This window comes from Acomys minous (genome assembly GCF_964271855.1).
Source record: "Acomys minous genome assembly, chromosome: 14".
NCBI lineage: Eukaryota > Metazoa > Chordata > Mammalia > Rodentia > Muridae > Acomys > Acomys minous.
Window position 1 is genome coordinate 5,905,986 of NC_140496.1, and position 17,156 is coordinate 5,923,141.

The window sequence follows — 17,156 nt, forward strand, 5'->3', positions numbered from 1 at the left end:
AGCACCCACAGGTCTCATGTACACAATCACCTGGAAACTCTTAGCACCTTGTATGTGCCTCAGGGTGCCCCAGGCCACATTTAAATCCCCTGCTCTAGGGGCCTGCAAGATAGCTCAGAGAGAGGATGAAAGATGTCTGCCACTAAGTCTGACAACCTGAGTTTGATCCTTGGGACCGGCATGGTAGAGGAGAACTGACTCATACAAGTTGCCCTCCCACCTCCATGTGTGCACAGTAGTATGTGCATGTCCATATGCATAGGCAAGCATGCACGCACGCACGCACGCACGCATGCACATAAACACACACACAACACACAACCCCTCTCCCCATGCCACATTGTGTTGGAGCTACTCATAAATGTGTCTGGGACCATGTGTGGGGCACAAATAGGTCTCGCTAGGTATGAGGCCACTGCCTGGCACCTGGCAGCACCACCAGTGCAGTGGAGGTGACAGTGCCTGCCACTACTCCCCTTGGGTGTGCGTCTTCCATGAGTCAGACTTCTGACAGCCCCGACTTGGCCTCTCATAATTCCTTGACCCCCTTGGGACTCAACTTGTCAACAGAACCTTCTGTGCTATTAGAAACTATACCAGGAAGAGCCGGTCTACAGACAGTGGCCTCTGTGGAGGGAGGTGGCACCAGCTGCACAGACCTTGCCGATAAGGCATCACTGGAACAATGTGGCTGTGTGCCTCCTGCTCTGCAGAGGGAGGTCAGGGAGGGTGTCCTGGGGGACGGAGGCAGCAAGTTGATTATGAAGGGTGCGTCGGGATGAACAGCCCTGAGGGGACACGGGGTGAGGAACCAGCCTGACTGCTGGAGGATGTCTGTCTATCCTGAGCTTGCACTCGGGGAACTGGAAGGTGCAGTTAGCGTGGAGAGGGGGTGAGGGTCAGGGCAGCACCAGCAAAGAAGCACAGGCCCCGAAACCCACATGGCTGAAGAGACAACCATATGGTGGTGGTCCTTATAGCTGTGGCTACTAAAGGACACAGAAGAGGAACAGATGGGACATGATGGACATATTGGACTGATAGAGTGAGGGAAGGGCTTTAGGGGAACACTCACCAGGGAGCAGGAGGGGTGTGGACTGTGCTAGGGCCCCAGCACCATGCACACACTGAGGTTTGAAAGATGAGGCTGAGAGTGCAAAGGGGAGGCTGAGTGGACACTGTTATAGCCAAGGAAGGTGACCCCGGGTGGAGTCCAGCGTAGGGCAGAAATCTTCAGAGATACCTCCTGTGACCAGCCCAGGGTGACGATGGGGAACCTAGCACAATCCTTACTGGGAAGTCATAATAATTAAGCACCAGCAGGTCACAGGGTCACTGAGACAGAAGAAACAAGCCAGTCTCAGCCTGCAGGGTTGCCTGTGTGTGGTCTCTGTGAAGCAGTGCGTGGTGCCTCTAAATGCCCTGCCCAGGGACTCCACAGGCTTGCCAGAGTGGGAAGAGAAAGAAGTGCCAGGCAGGAGGCTATCTCCATGGAATGCCCCTCTCTGCCAAGACGAAACACCCACCTCAGCCGGGTACCCACCCTCTGGAACCTCTGAGGTCCTAAGCTATGCGTGCTGGTCCTCCCACCAAGGACTCACCAGTCCCCACTCTGTCACCAGGTCCTGTCTGTTCCCCAGCCACCAGTCCCCAGAATGTTCTCTCTCCTTTCCGATCTGCTCATGGATAATAGCTTGGAAAGTGAGGGGGGGCAGAGGTTGGGGGAGGGGATGGGCAGGGGGGGGCAGCGAATCAAGGACAGGCCCAGCACGCAGAGGGGAACAGGTTGGCGAAGCCCCAGCTCCAGCTTTATGTGCATTCAAGGTATAGATAACTGTCAGACTCCACCTCTTGTGATACCTGAGGACCCACCCAGCTCCGCTAGCTGTGCTGTGCCCATCAAGTCTTTATTCCTGTGGTGGGGGAGGAGCCATCTTCTGCCATCCCAGTGGCTGAGTCTGACAGGATGATCCACTATCAGGTCCCTTCCTCCCTATTTTTCAAATCCATCTTTCCCCTGAAGAGGCTTGACAACTGCCACTCCCTTGGAATCTGGGGTTTGCATATTCAGGTGTGTACACATATGTACACGTGCTCATGCATGCATGTGGGCACGTCAAGTATGCGTGCACGCCTGTGTGCACACATGAGGTGACTGGAGCCCAGCTTTCCCCCCATTGGTGAAATTTACATTGAACCACAAATTAATTTCATAATTTTTTTCTCTCTAATTATGCCAACATCTGTTGCAAGGCAAGCTGTGTGTGTGCATTTTAATGTCCCTCCCCTGCTCGCCTGCTCACAGCATTGCTGTCTGTCTCTGACTGAACTTTTCAATAATTATCACCAAGAGAAGATCTCGACTTCCATTTTTCTTGCTGCTCAAGACGGGGAGAGAGATGGTGGGGGGAGAGGAAGGGAGTGAGGGGGGCGGATGGAAAGGGAAGACAAGCAAGGGACACAGGGAGTAATGGCACATGGGTGGGCTGGAGGAATTTCTTTGTTCCTGCAGGAAGTTAGTGTGGCTGTGAGGAGAGCACCAGGGCAAGACAGGGAGGGAGAGGGGTTAGAATCCCAGAGGCATGGCTGCCTTCTCAAGGCCTGAGGGTGAAGGTGAACACACTCACAGCACAGGTGAGGAACCATGGGAACCGTGGTGCCTCATCTTGTGGGGTCCAGAAGAGGTGCCCAGGACAGCCTCTGGTCCTGACAGGAGACCCGGCCTGTATGTGGTACCCACACCTAAAAGAGAAGGTGCCTCCGGGAATGCTGAGAAAGAGTATTGACATTGCTTCCCCACCTTCCCACCAGCACCTAGCTGCTGGCCCAAGGAAGAGGGTGACCCCAGAATCATCAGAGACAAAAGAATCTCCAGAAATAATCCTCCACCCTGCCCTTGCACTGGATGTGTGACAAGGTGTGTGAGCATGTCATATGTGTAAGCTTGAGCGCTGTGCGCATGTACACGCAATTTATACTGGGCACACACATGAGTCACTCGTGTACCTATGCATATGTGTGTGCCTGCAATACTAACTCTGCTCAGCCCTGCAGGGCAAGTGGACCCCAGGGAGACTGCATGCATCAGGGCACTTGCTTGCAGCCGAGCCTGAAGTCTGCCTCTATATGTTGTGTGCATCTCCTGACGCTGGGCAGGCACTGGCCCTCTTCTGTGAGCCTCAGTTTCCTCAGGCATCTAACAAGAGCCAAGCAAGCACCCTGCACAGAGAGGTCACTAGCACATAGCAGCTGTTCCCTGTGACCAGTGAAGGTGTGTGCTCTCAGCTCTGGCCCTTCCTTGGAGATGGAAACCAGTACTCCAGAAGTGCATCTGCACGGCCCGAGCCTGTCACCTCCTTTCTTCTCCTCACTGGAAGAGTCCCCATTGGTCCCCTGGCTGCTCGGGTCTTCTTTTCTGCAGCCCATCCTCCTGAAAGTGGCCACAGTGGAACTTATGAGCATGATGCCTAACCTAAAGCTGCCTGCCACTCCTCACAACATCAGGGTCACATCTACCATCCTGTGACAACAGTCTGGGCTAGATCCCTCAGTGCTTGAGAAGTACACCTGAGCTCCCACCTTCAGAGACCCCCCCCCAGCCCTTCCACATGCCCTCCTTCTCAGCCCTCCTCCTGATCTTGCTTGGTGTCTCCTAGGTGGTCTTCCAGGCTTGCCCCCTCCCGGCGGGCTGAAGCTGCCTCAGCTCATGCTGCACAGGCATCCAGATAAGCATCCCTAGGCTGTTTCTCTGACCCCTCAACACACACACACACACACACACACACACACACACACACACACACACACCTGTATTCCAGGCCTATAGCTTTCCCAGGGCAGAGCATTTTTATCTCATCCCCAGAGCATGAGCCACGGTTGATGTTTAAGGACCTTTTGTTAAATACTGCACACAAGCATGATACCCAGCTCCCCTGGACCCACTTCTGGGACTATGGCATCCAAAGACCCTCATCCCCACATGCTAGACGTCCATTTTGCCCAGAAGAAGATAAGCAGGCATGGAGAAGAACAGCTGCCACCCAAACGCGTGTCTCTAGACACTGTAGTGACACCACCAAGGTGCCCATGGAGATCCATGAAAGCCTGGGCACTTGCCTCAAATGAGGGGCCAGCCTTATGCACCTGTGGAGCACTGACAGGCTTGGAGTGAGACTCATGCCCCCGCAAGAGACTCCACCCCCAATCGTACCCAAGGACATAACATCTGCATGACCCCGGGGGTGGGCATGGGAGGCCTCTAGTGGGACCAGTGTATTGAAGGAACCCCATCTCAGATGGAAGAACAGAAAGTTATGGAAGGAAGTGGAGGGTGAGGCTGCTTCTGGCCATGGTTAGAATAACTGACTTCAGAACTGCACGTCTGCCAGAGACAGCTGCTTAGCTGCACAAAACCTGGGCACGGTGGTTTAGATGTGGGAGCGTCCCCTGAAAGGAAGGCTCATATGTAGAATGCTTGGTCCCCAGCTGCGGACCCAATCCTTGAGAGGTGACTGGACCCTGAGGGTCTGACTTACTCAGAACATAGATCCATAGTTTCGTGGCATCACAGAGAGGTGGGGCCTCGTGGGAGGAGGCGCTCACTGGGGGCACGCCCTTAGGGGCTACCACTTCCTTCCCATCTGTTCTCTCACCTTTCCTGCTCTCCCACCTGCCCCCCCCCCCCCTCCATTCTCCTCCCCCTTTCTTCTTCCCTTCCTAGCTCTATCTCCTCCTGTCTCACACTGTATCGCTGCCACAATGCTCCGCCTCCCCTCAGGCCGAAAGCAGTAGAGCCAGTCGCCCTTGGCCCAAAGCTTGCAAAACGTAAGCCAAAGCAACTCTGTTTTTCTCTTTTTAAGTTGTCCTGTTTGACACAGCGATAAAATGGTGACCAACTGAAGCCGGGCGTGGTGGCGCACGCCTTTAATCCCAGCACTCGGGAGGCAGAGGCAGGTGGATCGCTGTGAGTTCGAGGCCAGCCTGGTCTACAAAGTGAGTCCAAGATTGCCAAGGCTACACAGAGAAACCCTGTCTCGAAAAACCAGAAAAAAAAAATGGTGACCAACTGGACCGAGGAAGCATCTTTGGGTGCTTGCACAGACAGCTACGAACCACCCTGAGGTTTCTGCCTGGAGAAGGTTCTCAGGCCCCTGCTGAGTGATGTGGAGGCAGGGACAGTGCAGTGGTCTTAGCATATGCAGGAAGCAGAGGCTAGTGCTCAAGGGTGCCGAGGTGTCTACGATTAGTGGCGCATAGAGAGAAGGAAGTTGTACAAACAAGAGGCCAGAGAAGCTCCCTGGAACCACGTGTGACATGAGTAGAATGCACAGGCCCTGTGAGAACTGTCACTAGAAGGTGTAGAGGCTATGTGGCACTAGTGACAGTGTTCAGTCCACATGGGCTGAGTGCAGATACCCGCTGAAGACCCGGAAAGGGCAGGTCTTGAGAGCAGAGTGATGATGGTCCTAGCGTAAGTGTTGCCAAGCACACCTTCCCCTGTGTGAACAGCTTCACGGCTGGAGTGAATGTCACCCTCTCTATAGAAAAGATCTCAGGGGGTTGGGGATTTAGCTCAGTTGTAGAGGCCCTGGGTTTGGTCCTCAGCTCTGAAAAAAAAAGAAAGAAAGAAAAAGGACCTCAGAGGACAGACCCCAGAGAGAGAGAAGTGACCCAGATGTTGGGATTAAAAGAGAAAGGTGTGAAAGAAAGACAGGGGAGCAGAAGTTTGGAAATGACAAGAAAGGAGCAATATAGTGGGTAGACAGGAAGATGGATCCATTTCTAAAGATACAAATTTAAGCCCCAGTTTTAAAACTCGGCGTGGCCGTAGGCATGTTCCCACCTTTGCCAAACAGTCATGAAGCCCTGGCTTCTGTCTCCAGCACCTATAGACCAGGCGTGACAGCAGCAGCTCACACCTATACAAGAACTCAGGATGTGGCTACCAGAGGATCAGCGGTTCAAGGTCATCCTCAACTACTAGAGGCCATCCTGGGACACAGAAGAACAGCTGGGCATGGTGGCACACACCTTTAATGCCAGCACTTAGGAGGCAGAGGCAGGCAGAGCGCTGTGAGTTCTAGGCCAGCCTGGTCTATAGACCCAGTCCAGGACAGCCAAGGCTACACAGAGAAACCATGTATCGGAAAACCAAAAACCCAGAAGAACAAGAGGCTGGCTCAGAGGTTAAGAGCACTGGCTGCTCTTCCAAAGGTCTTGAGTTCAATTCCCAGCAGCCACATGGTGGCTCACAACCATCTATCATGAGATCTGGTGCCCTCTTCTGGTGTGAAGTTGTACATGCAGGCACAACATTGTATACATAATAAATAAATAAATATTAACCAAAACAAAACAGAAGAACAAAAATGCTACCACCTATGGTAGGATATGAATCAGTGTCACATGTATGTGATTTGGACGTAGAGGGAGAGGACAGAGATTCAGAGTAAATGAAAAAACATTCTACAAAGCAATAGAGGTCATGTGGCATAAAAACTAAAAGGCAGGTGCATCACAGGCAAACTACTAAAACTAAAGCTAAAAAGACCACCCCAGAAGCAGGTAGAGAAAACCAGAGGCATCACAGGCAGGGGCATGCGGTAAGGAACACTGATGACGCCTAACCCGAGGCGGTGCAAGCCAGAGGCAGCAGGAGAGTGTCTTTAAAATATTGAAACAAACATATAAACAAAGAAAAAATGAAACATTCTTCAAGAATTAAGCTGAAATAAAGCGATTTTGGTTAAACAAAATCTGAGCTAGTCCATCAGCACAGATGTGTGTGTGTGTGTGTGTGTGTGTATGTGTGTGTGTGTGTATGTGTGTGTGTAGAAGTCTTTCAAGAGAGAAGTGGCCTGGAGAGCCTCAGGCCTACTGAGAAAGTCGGAATGTGGTAACGCAAAGTCCTCTTTTTCCTTCCAACCTTCGTCAGGCGGCAGTGAGATGGACAAATAGTGTCTGGGGAGAAGCACAGCATTTGCAGAAGGAACATGTGTGCTTTCATCACAAGACAGGAAGGTGGAGTAGCACTTCCTTTCATAGCATCAGATCAATCAGTATAGATGTGATATGAACCCAAAGCAACAATATCATAATCCTTAGAGCAGCTGCCAAAAATAAGAGATGCTGAGAGGTATATCTCCTAAATAAAATCAAATGTTACAGAACAACCAAGTACAATCAAGTAGGCAAGAATAAAAATATGAAGCAAAAACAAAGTTTGTATATAAAACAAATAACAAGATAGTTTAAGCTTAACCATGTTAATAATTAAATTAAATATAAATGGGTTAATATCTGAATTAAAACGCAGAGGTTGAAGGGCTGCGGTATGTGGCTCAGCTTTCCTATCATGTTAGAGGCCCTGGTTCTATGTGGTTGAATCCCCAGCACCACAAGAAAGGAAAGGAAATAAAAGGAATGACAGTGAGATTTCTTAGTGAGGGAAGGTGCTTGCCACTAAACCTGACAACCTAAGTTTGATCCCCCTTATGGTGGAAGGAGAGAACTGATCTCTGAAAAGCTGTCTTTTGATCCCCATAAACATGCTGTGACAATTGAGCGCACACACACACACACACACACACACACTTTTTAAAAATTGAACTCAGGAATGGTTATGCTAATAGTGGACAGAGTAGACTGTGGACAAGAAGTTCGGTTAGAGCCGAAGGGCAGCACATCAGTTATGAACTCATAAGGGAGAACCATAGTCATGAGTCTGCTCTTAAGAGTTTCAAACAGCTGGGTGTGGTGGTGCACACCTTTAATTCCAACACTCGGGAGGCAGAAGCAGGCAGATTGCGGTGAGTTCAAGGCCAGCCTGGTCTACAAAGTGAGTCCAGGACAGCTAAGGCTACACAGAGAAACCCTGTCTCGAAGGAAAAAAAAAGTTTCAAACATGGGGCTGGAGAGATGGCTCAGTGCTTAGGAGCACTGACTGCTCTTCCAGAGGTCCTGAGTTCAATTCCCAGCAACCATATGGTAGCTCACAACCATCTATAATGTGATCAGATGCCCTCTCCTGGTGTGCAGGTGTATATGCAGGCAGAGCACTGTATACATAATAATAAATAACTTAAAAAAAAAAAAGAGCTTCAAACACACGACACAAACCTAGGCAGATCTAAAGGGAAAAAACTTACAGTAACAGGTGGAGGTTCCAACTTCCCTGTCAGATATAGACAGAAAATCAGGAGGAACAGAAGAATGAGAAGAAAGGAGCCAAAGATAACATTTCAGCCACCATGACCTAATTGATAGTAGTAGGGCCCTTCACCCAACAGCTACAGAATACACAGAATTCCCACAGAGGCAAACCAAAGGGAAAGTGTGGCAATATTTTAACAATTTTATTTCCAATGCCTTTGACACTGAAGGAGGTTGGGTACTTTTGACACACTTGAGGTTTCCATGGCTAACAAACCTCTTTCCACCAAAGCTCCCATGTCCCCAAACATACAAAACACTGCAAATCTGAACATACAACTGACAAGTCCCCTCTGTTTTCCCCTTGTTGCTTTAGGTGCGGGGACGCTCAGAACAGGACCCCCGGACTCAGCAGAGCACAGTGATCCACAGTGCAGGCAAGCTGCTGTCTCTCCAGCTGCTATTTCTGTTTTCTGACATTTCTCAAGCTTACACGTGTGTGTGCACACATTATAAATAAAATTTCCAGAGGAACCGGTCTTTGTGTACAGAGGGCCTTGACACCTGCTGGCCTGTCTGAGTTGGGCATTCTGATGACCATTCAACTGGAGTGTCCCCAGCTGTGCCTTCTTCTCCAGCCACCTCTGGAGTCCGCACCTGAGGAAGCCCCATCCTTGCTTGGCCCCTCAGCCTGGCTCAGGTAACCCCATCTTTTATGGCTGCATATATAACTATGACCAGCCCTCCTAAGCTCCAGCCCCGTAACATGGAGGCTCGGGACCGCCCCCTGGGGCCACTGCTGCTGGGCGCAGACTTACAAGCAACGGGGATCCACTAGGCACCGAGCATGGTCTGCTCTCTCCGCTCACTCAGGGGCCCTGCAGCCAGCACCACCTTTGTTTACAGCTCCAACAGGACACTGGAATATTGAAGGGGCGGGGGAGCCTATCAGCTTTTTTCAAGGCCAATCCATGGCTCCCCTCTGCAGAATCACTGTGCATGGGATCCTTGGTCATGTGCCACCTGCCTGGACCCTGCGGATCACAAACATGTCCGTGAGCTGAGTGGCTACATGAACACACACCTGACAGTCGTCCACAGACAAGCTAAGTTGTGGCCTTCCGTAGCTTGGGTCCTCTCATCTTAGAGCGGGGAACTGGCTGCCGGCCCCGCACGGGGAACCATACAGACACTAGCAAGCTAAAACCCATCATCCTGGACTCGGTGGTGACAGGATGCATCTAAGGGCTGTCGCAGAGGAAAAGGCAGAGATTCCCAGCCCCGTTCCCACCTCTGAAGAAGCAGGAGGCCCCAGCCCACCCCCCTCCTCCAATGTTTGCTGTTTTGTTGTTGTTGTTAATTCCTCACCAGGTGGAACCAGCACTGTGGGGCTTAATTAAGCTCAGCCAGCTGTTGCTGAACACGGGTATGCGGTGCGTGGCAGAGTCAGCCCGGAGCAGTGGGGTGGGGAGGGCTGGGGCCACACGATCCCAGGGATAGATGGAAAGTGGTCCGAGTTTGAGGAGCTGAACTCTGGGGCTGCCAGTGGGGGGCGGGGAGGGGGAGCGGGGAGGAAGCTGTAGGCGGGGCCCAAGGATGCCCAACCGCCGCTTCCATCCCCTCCCCCCTCCACGCACTGAAAGATCTTAGCTCCTGAGAACCGAGACCCGCCCACCCTCGCAGAGGACAAAGGGAAACTTCCAAGAGTGGAGACAGCCCAGGGGAAAGCTTAAGGATGAGTTGCTCAACGCTTAGGGGGTAGAAGTAGAGAGATGGGAAGGAGGAGGGGGGGGAGAGAGAAGAAGAGGGGGGAAGGGAGGAAAAAGAGAAATAGGTGTGGTGGATGGAGGGGTTTAGGTGGGGGGTGCTTGTAGGAGAGTGTGTATGCATGTGTGTTGGAGAGGAAATATGTATGATGTGTGTGTGCACACATGCAGTTGTGAAGAGCACAGGAACATGTATGCACAGGGATGTGTGTATGCAGTGGGTCAGCGTGGGGTGTACAGGGGCTCTCTGTTCACACGCGTGTAGGCAAGACAGGTTCTGCTTTCCCCTGAGGGTGGTTCACAACTTTAGTCACATTTCCCATCAGGCATTAATAGATATTTCTGCGTATTTGGGAGCGCAAAGCACTGGGCCAAACAAAAAGGAGCTGGTGTGCTGCTGTGGTGAGGGATGGGGTACCCCTGGAACCGTTTATCCAAGGTGACAACAAGTTGAGCACGCACTAGCAAATGTCCGGTTAGCGGAGTCAGGTGCAGGAAGTGGAGAGAGCTAGGAAAGAGCTAGGAACTAACACGAGAGTCCATTCTTTTACCTCTAGAGCAAGTAAAGAAATGGACCACGCCCACGCCTCAGACGCTGACTCCCTCACACCGAACTGTCAGCCACCCCAAAGATATAAAGAACCTCTAGACCTAACAGAAGGCATCCAAGCGGCCAGCAGAGATGCCCAACCCTCGATGGGACACTGCCACACATCTGCCCACATAACAATGACAACAGCAAAACCATACAGCCAGGACCAGTGAGAACTAAAAGTGACAGGCACAGTTGCTCGCAGGCCACAGGGGCTGAACTGTGTCCCTACAATCTAGAAAGCTGTTGGCTAGAGGAGCAACAGCAACCCAAGCCATTCCTGCCAGCCATGGACCTCTATGAAAACAGGGGGTGGACTGAGTTCTCTTCCGAGACTAGGTAGGAAGCAAAAGGGCAAATGTAATATTACATACGTCAATTTCATAAGTCCTTCAGCAGGATTGCACCCCATGGGGATAGAGGCAGGCAGCATCACCCTGAGGAATTGAGAGGCCCGGCAGGCAGGTGAAGGCTTCAGATTATGTGTGTTTGGATGGATGGAACTCCACACAGGGTCCCGGGGTGGGGGTGGAGGGCTAGGCACATGCCTAGAGCATGTTTAGCTAGCATTTTCTCAGGTCATGCGCAGCAGTCAACAGACCCCGCTTTTTTTGTTGTTGTTGTTTTGTTTTGTTTTTCGAGACAGGGTTTCTCTGTGTAGCCTTGACTGTCCTAGACTCCCTTTGTAGACCAGGCTGGCTTCGAACTCACAGCGATCTGCCTGCCTCTGCCTCCCGAGTGCTGGGGTTAAAGGCGTGCGCCATCACGCCCGACTTGACCCCGCGTTTGCTTATCGTGTTTTTCTGACTGTCACTACAGTACCTACCGTCTTCCTTGGGACCAGATGACGAGATGGTAGCTCCAGAGCTCACACAGGTGTCTTTGTTCAGCTATGAAAACACGAGTCAGCCCTGGTACCCTGAAGACCATCTGGTTCCCCAGCTGCCTGTGGGGAAGAGAATGAAGGGCAGGTGAGGAGCCAGCTCCACTGCCCTCCTGGCTCTCATAGCCTGCCTTCACCTGCTCAGAGCCTCACCTGAAAGCCACACCTGAGCAGGTGGCTCAGGCCCTGCCCACAAACGTTGTTGCTTCCTATATGACTTGTCCCCGCCCCCTACCAGCCCATTCCCTGTTAATATACACGCTCCTCAGATGATTGACACACACCTCACCCAATGAGTTTGCAGGTCCATTTTGACTCCTCCCAAATAGCGCACCTGAGATGAAAACACTTGAGGGAATTGCTGCATGAAGTTGGGGGCGGGGGCGGGGGCGGGGGGGTTTGTTTCCCCAGACTGGTCTGCGGGTGGACTGTTCTGACCTGGGAACTTCTAGCTGGCCTGGTGGGAAAGTGGGGGGAGGGAATTCCAAGACACCTTCCATATTTGCTCTCCTGTGTGTCCTGTCTGCCCTACTGGGATTGAACCCAGGGACTTGTGCATACTAGCAAAGCAATCCAGCACACCGAGCTACGGCCCAGCCCTCCCAGACTTCTCTGGGTGACTCCTTTAGAAAGATGTTCAAAGGCAGGGCGGTGGTGGCACGCGCCTTTAATCCCAGCACTTGGGCAGCAGAGGCAGGCGAATCTGGGTGAGTTCAAGGCCAGCCTGGTTTACAAAGCGAGTCCAGGACAGCTAAGGCTACACAGAGAAACCCTGTCTCAGAAAAAAGAAAGATGTTCAAATTGTGTTATTTTTTGCAGGATGGCTCTGCAAGAAATAATATCTCTGGTGAGGTCAGAAGGGCTGAAAGCAAGTATAGTCGATGGGAGTTTGGACGTGAATTGACACGGGCTGAGAAAGAGAAGCCAGGAGGCCAGGCTGCCTGGAGTAAACTGGCCCCTGTCTGCCAGTCCCAAAGGTGGGGGCCTCAGATTCCCCAGCTCCTGACCAGCTCCTGTGGGACTGAAGTTCCCTCAGAGCTGCAGGCCACAGAGCATCCCAGGCAGGCCTCATGGCAGCATGTATGCTTCTGAGAAATTCTCTTTTGGGGAGAGCAGGACTTAGTCTGAATAGACTGAGGATCCCTTGGTAGGCAGGAAAAGAGCAGCCAGAGGCACTTGTAGGGGTGGGTGCCAGAAGTGTCCAGTCCCAGTGTTGGCCCTACCCAAGCTCCAGGAAGAAACTCTCACTCAGAAACAGCCAAGGATTGTGAAAACCTCCCTACCACAATTGTTTATAGTTTGTTTTATTTAGTTTTGGTTTAGTTTTGGTTTTTCGAGGCAGGGTTTCTCTGTGTAGCCTTGACTGTCCTGGGCTCACTATGTAGACCAGACTGGCCTCGAACTCACAGAGATCCACCTGCCTCTGCCTCCCAAGCACTGGGATTAAAGGCCTGAGCCACCATGCCCAGCTATAGTTTGATTTAACTACTTTCCATTTAGCTGTATTTCTAAACGTCTCCCTTTGGGTTTCTTGACCTGGTCTCCTCTTCTTTCCCGGCAGGAGGCCTGGCCATGGTGGCCACCAGATGGGTCCCAAGGAACCCTCAAAGGGAGTGGGATCTTGTTGCTCTTGGAAGAGACTGGAACCTGGGTGTGCTCCACCAGCCCAGTCACATTTGTAGCTGTTCCACCCGCTCATCCTCCACCTAGGTCCAATCCAGGCCTGCCTCCACACAGCCACATCTGACCACACCCCTCCTCCAAGAGGTCACCGGATCTCCACCTCCACCTAGGCCTTGTTCTGACTCAAGAGGCCCTGACTGCTGACCAAAGGGGATGAGGGTGGCTTTACCTCCTACCTACTCAGTCGGCGTGAGCTACGCTTCCCAGTCTCCTTCCCCATGGGTTTGGGGCTTAGGCCACGTGGGAGCCTGAGGGAGGTGTTCTTCTACAGTCCCTGCCTGCTGAGCCGCTTTTGCACCTGTGTGCCTTTTTGGCTTCTCAGAGTCAGGTTACCACCCTCATGAGGTCACAGGCCCAGCTATGAGGTGCCTTCCACCTGTGCCTCCCTCCGTAGATGTCTCTCTCATGTACTTAGAAGCTTCTCCGGCATTGATCACAGCAGGATATGGATGCATAGACTAAGTATGCCTGTGAGCAGCGCCCTCCAGAAGGCCCCCGTGTTGTAGGCTTGCCTTCTAATAGACCAGCATTCAGAGCTGGAGCCTCAGGGAGGTGACTGGGTCACCAAGGCCCACAGCCTTATCCGGAAGCAGGGCAAAGTAGGAAGTAGGACCTGGATGGAGGAAGTAGGGAACTGGAGGTGTGCCATTTCCCCTGCTGTTTCCCCTCCAGCTCCCTCTGCCTTTTTGAGACAGGGTTTTTCTGTATAGCCTTGACTATGCTGGACTCACTTTGTAGACCACATAGCGATCTGCCTGCCTCTGCCTCCCAATTGCTGGGATTAAAGGCATGGGCCACCACCACCCAGCTAAGCTTAAAGAATAGTTTTTTGTTTTGGTTTGGTTTGTATTTTTTGTATTTTTCTGTTTTTGTTTTGTTTTTCAAGATAGAGTCCTGAACTCACTTTGTAGACCAGGCTGGCCTCAAATTTACAGCGATCTGCCTGCCTCTGCCTCCTAAGTGCTGGGATTAAAGGCGTGCGCCACCACCGCCTGGCTCTCTGCTACTTACATGCCATGATGTGAGCAGCTTTCCTCTGCCACACAGTCCCGCCAGGATATTCTGTCAGACACCTCAGGCCCATAGGACTGCTGCCAACTGGCCACAGACTGTATCCTCAGAGACCATGAACCAAAATAAATATTTTTTTTAAATTTTAAAACTCATATTACATTTATTTATTGTGTGTGGTGTGTGTACCCACGCATGCCATGGCACGAGTGTGGAGGTCAAAGGACAGCTTGCAGGAGTCAGCTCTCTCTTATTACCTACCACGTGGATCCCGGCACTGAACTCAAGTCATCAGACTTAGCTCAGAGCGCCTTTAACTGCTGAGCCGTCAGCCCCAAAACAATAAAAAAAAAAAAATAGCTTTTCTTGAGTATTTGTCCTAGTAAAGAAGAGCTGACTAAATAAACAGTGTGTGTATCCACTTGTAGATTCATATGTCCCTGATAATATAAATTGAATATTCTCAATTATATAAGTTGATGCACCCTAGCTATATACCCTAGTCATACAAATAGCCATATAGTACCAGGTATATAGGCCCAGGTAGGCCAGTTGTATGCCATACAGTTCCAGTCACATGTCATCTACCTCATGCATTTAAATACGGTCCACTTCTGAGTTCTGATGGATATCATGTCATCCTCCCTGCCAGAAAGGGTCCTGGGAAACAGATAGTGGGAAATAATCAAAGGAAAAGTACACTCCCTGGAAACATGACTGCCCGGAATTGATGGCAAAACAAAAGTCCCCCCTCCCTTTTCCTCCCTCCTTGTCTTTTCCTTCCCCTCCGTCTCTCCCTGTCTCCCTTCCTCTCTCAAACCCTATCTGGTGACTTCCATTCCCCTTGGGCCTCCCATGGGTTGTCACTGTGAAGGCTGCAGGGTGAATGACATGGGTCCCAGACAACGAGAGGTCAGTGTCACGAATAGAACGGCAGCCCCAGGCCCCACCTCAGGCTTCTTATATGGGGAGCCCTGCACACATCTTCCAGGACCCCTTGACATTTCTGTTTATCTCCGGCATGAATAGCAGGTTTATATCCCTGTGCCTAGAAACAGGGCCTAGACACTGCTCTGTGTGTATATATATTGTCCCCTTTTGTTCCCATGGTGGTCTGCAGGTCCCACAGCCATAATGAGCAGTGAGAACTCCAGCCTAACACCAAACCCCATTTCCTGTGTCTTATTTGCAAAGCCGAGGTGGTGCTGCTGCTGGCCAGCTCTGGAGGCCAATGTGCCCATCACCCGGCTTTCTGCTCCTCCGAGGTCACCTGTCATGGGAGCCACACCCTATGAGGACTGTCCATCCTCCAGAGGCAGCGGCCCAGCCAGGGTGCAAGTCTCTGGCTTAGTTTTGGTTCCTGTTTGCTGTGCTAAAATAGACTATTAGAAGCCACTCAGAGCCCTGTGTGGTGGTGCACACCTTTAATCCCAGCACTCGGGAGGCAGAGGCAGGTGGATCACTGTGAGTTTGAGGCCAGCCTGGTCCACAGAGTGAGTCTAGGACAGCCAAGGCTACACAGAGAAACCCTGTCTTGAAAACCAAGAAAGAAAGAAAGAAAGAAAGAAAGAAAGAAAGAAAGAAAGAAGCCATTTAGGAAAGAAAGGATTTCTTTTTAGCTCATAATTCCAGGTCTGTTGTAGCAGGGAAGACACAGAGGCAAGTGCCTGAGAATGCTGGTCACTTTGCACTTGCCGTCAAGACTGGGGAGCAAGGATTGAGGTATGCACGCTGGCCCTCAGCTTATTTTCCCTCGCACACGGGAACCCTGCCCTGGGATGCTACAGCAGCAATGGACAGACTTTCTCATCTCAGTTACTGTAATCAAAGAATCCTCACCGACCATCCTGATGTTGACAGTCCCTATTGAGACGCTCAGGTGCTGTCAAGTTGACAATTAAAACTGGCCATCACTGATGCAGACATGTGGGCCCGGTCACCAAGCCCCTGCCATCTCCATAACCCACTCTCAAGAGAGGCCCTCCTGTTTCCGTTCCCAACCATCTGTTAGTTATTCTAATGAATGACAATGTGGCTGATTTTTTTTTTTTTTTAACCTGGGCCTTCTGGCCCTTGCTGCTCTGGCATTTGGCCAGTAAGGAGCCAATCCTAAAAATAGACCCATCCCAGGGGAGCTAGGTGGTGGGCCAGGAGTAGAGTTAAGGCTGAGGGCAAGCCACTAGGATGCAGCTGCGTTCAGAGGCAGGATCAGATGCCTCCAATGCCTGCAAGGCTCCTGTCAATCAAAACCACACCTCAAAGATGAGGGCTGCACCATGCTCGTGGCCTTATTCATGCCACTTCTTACTGTACTCAGTACACTTTCCTGAAGCACACACAAGACCTGAGCCCATGTACTGTGTGCTCGCTGGCATTCGTAGACAGTGAGGATAGCATAGTGTGGAGCAAGGGGACATAGCTGAGCTGCATCCCTTGTGCACCCTCATCGCCCTTGTCACTACCGGGTGACAATACAGGCTCAGAGCTTGGAGGATATATCTGAAGTCACTCAAGCAGGGAGGGTAGAGCCAATGTGTGACCCAACTTTGTCTTTTCCAAGGCCCAACTAAGTTCAGCTGAAGCAACCCTCTGTGCCTCGGTTTCCCCAGCGATGGTAGGGTTGTGGGAAGCAGGCATGCAGCTGTGCTCAGTGAGTGTGCACACGCAGTGCACACACTGATGAAGTCTGAAGCTCACCTCCCACAGCAGTTCTTAAAGCCTTTTGTGACTAATGCTAGGATCCTTCTCGGAGAGGAGGCAGGGGGCTGGGGTCAGGAAGGTGACAAAGGTCTCTCTTCCCTGGGTGATGCCCTTGGTGGGCCTGTCCCCTCAGCCTGGACATAGCTAAGGAATGGGAGCTGCAGGAGAGGGGCGGGGCGTCTAAGAGAGTGACCAAGCTATAGCTGGGCTCTTGGAGCTAAGCCATGCCAGCCTCGAGCTCTGCTGGAGACTGAACTCAGCCTGTGGGTGCAATGCCACTGCAGCTTTGCCTGCTCAGTGCAGGATCTTGCCTCTGGCTATCCTGGCATCTCCTCGTCAGGCTCTCAAAGCCCTCTCATGAGTTTGCAGC

The 17,156-nt window shown here is 51.7% G+C and overlaps 1 long non-coding RNA gene across 2 annotated transcripts in view; it reads left to right on the forward strand.

Annotated features, from left to right (window-relative positions):
- Window positions 1-14,202, forward strand: part of LOC311583253 — a 30,163-nt gene extending 15,961 nt beyond the window's left edge. The window contains exons 2-7 of one of the 2 annotated variants that reach the window (XR_014774440.1): window positions 2,812-2,917; window positions 4,860-4,992; window positions 8,528-9,577; window positions 11,329-11,480; window positions 12,212-12,369; window positions 12,954-14,202. This is a non-coding gene — a long non-coding RNA (uncharacterized lncRNA). The remainder of the gene's footprint in view (window positions 1-2,811; window positions 2,918-4,859; window positions 4,993-8,527; window positions 9,578-11,328; window positions 11,481-12,211; window positions 12,370-12,953) is intronic. The other variant, XR_014774441.1, reaches the window with a different exon arrangement.
- The last annotated feature ends 2,954 nt before the right edge of the window (window positions 14,203-17,156 follow it).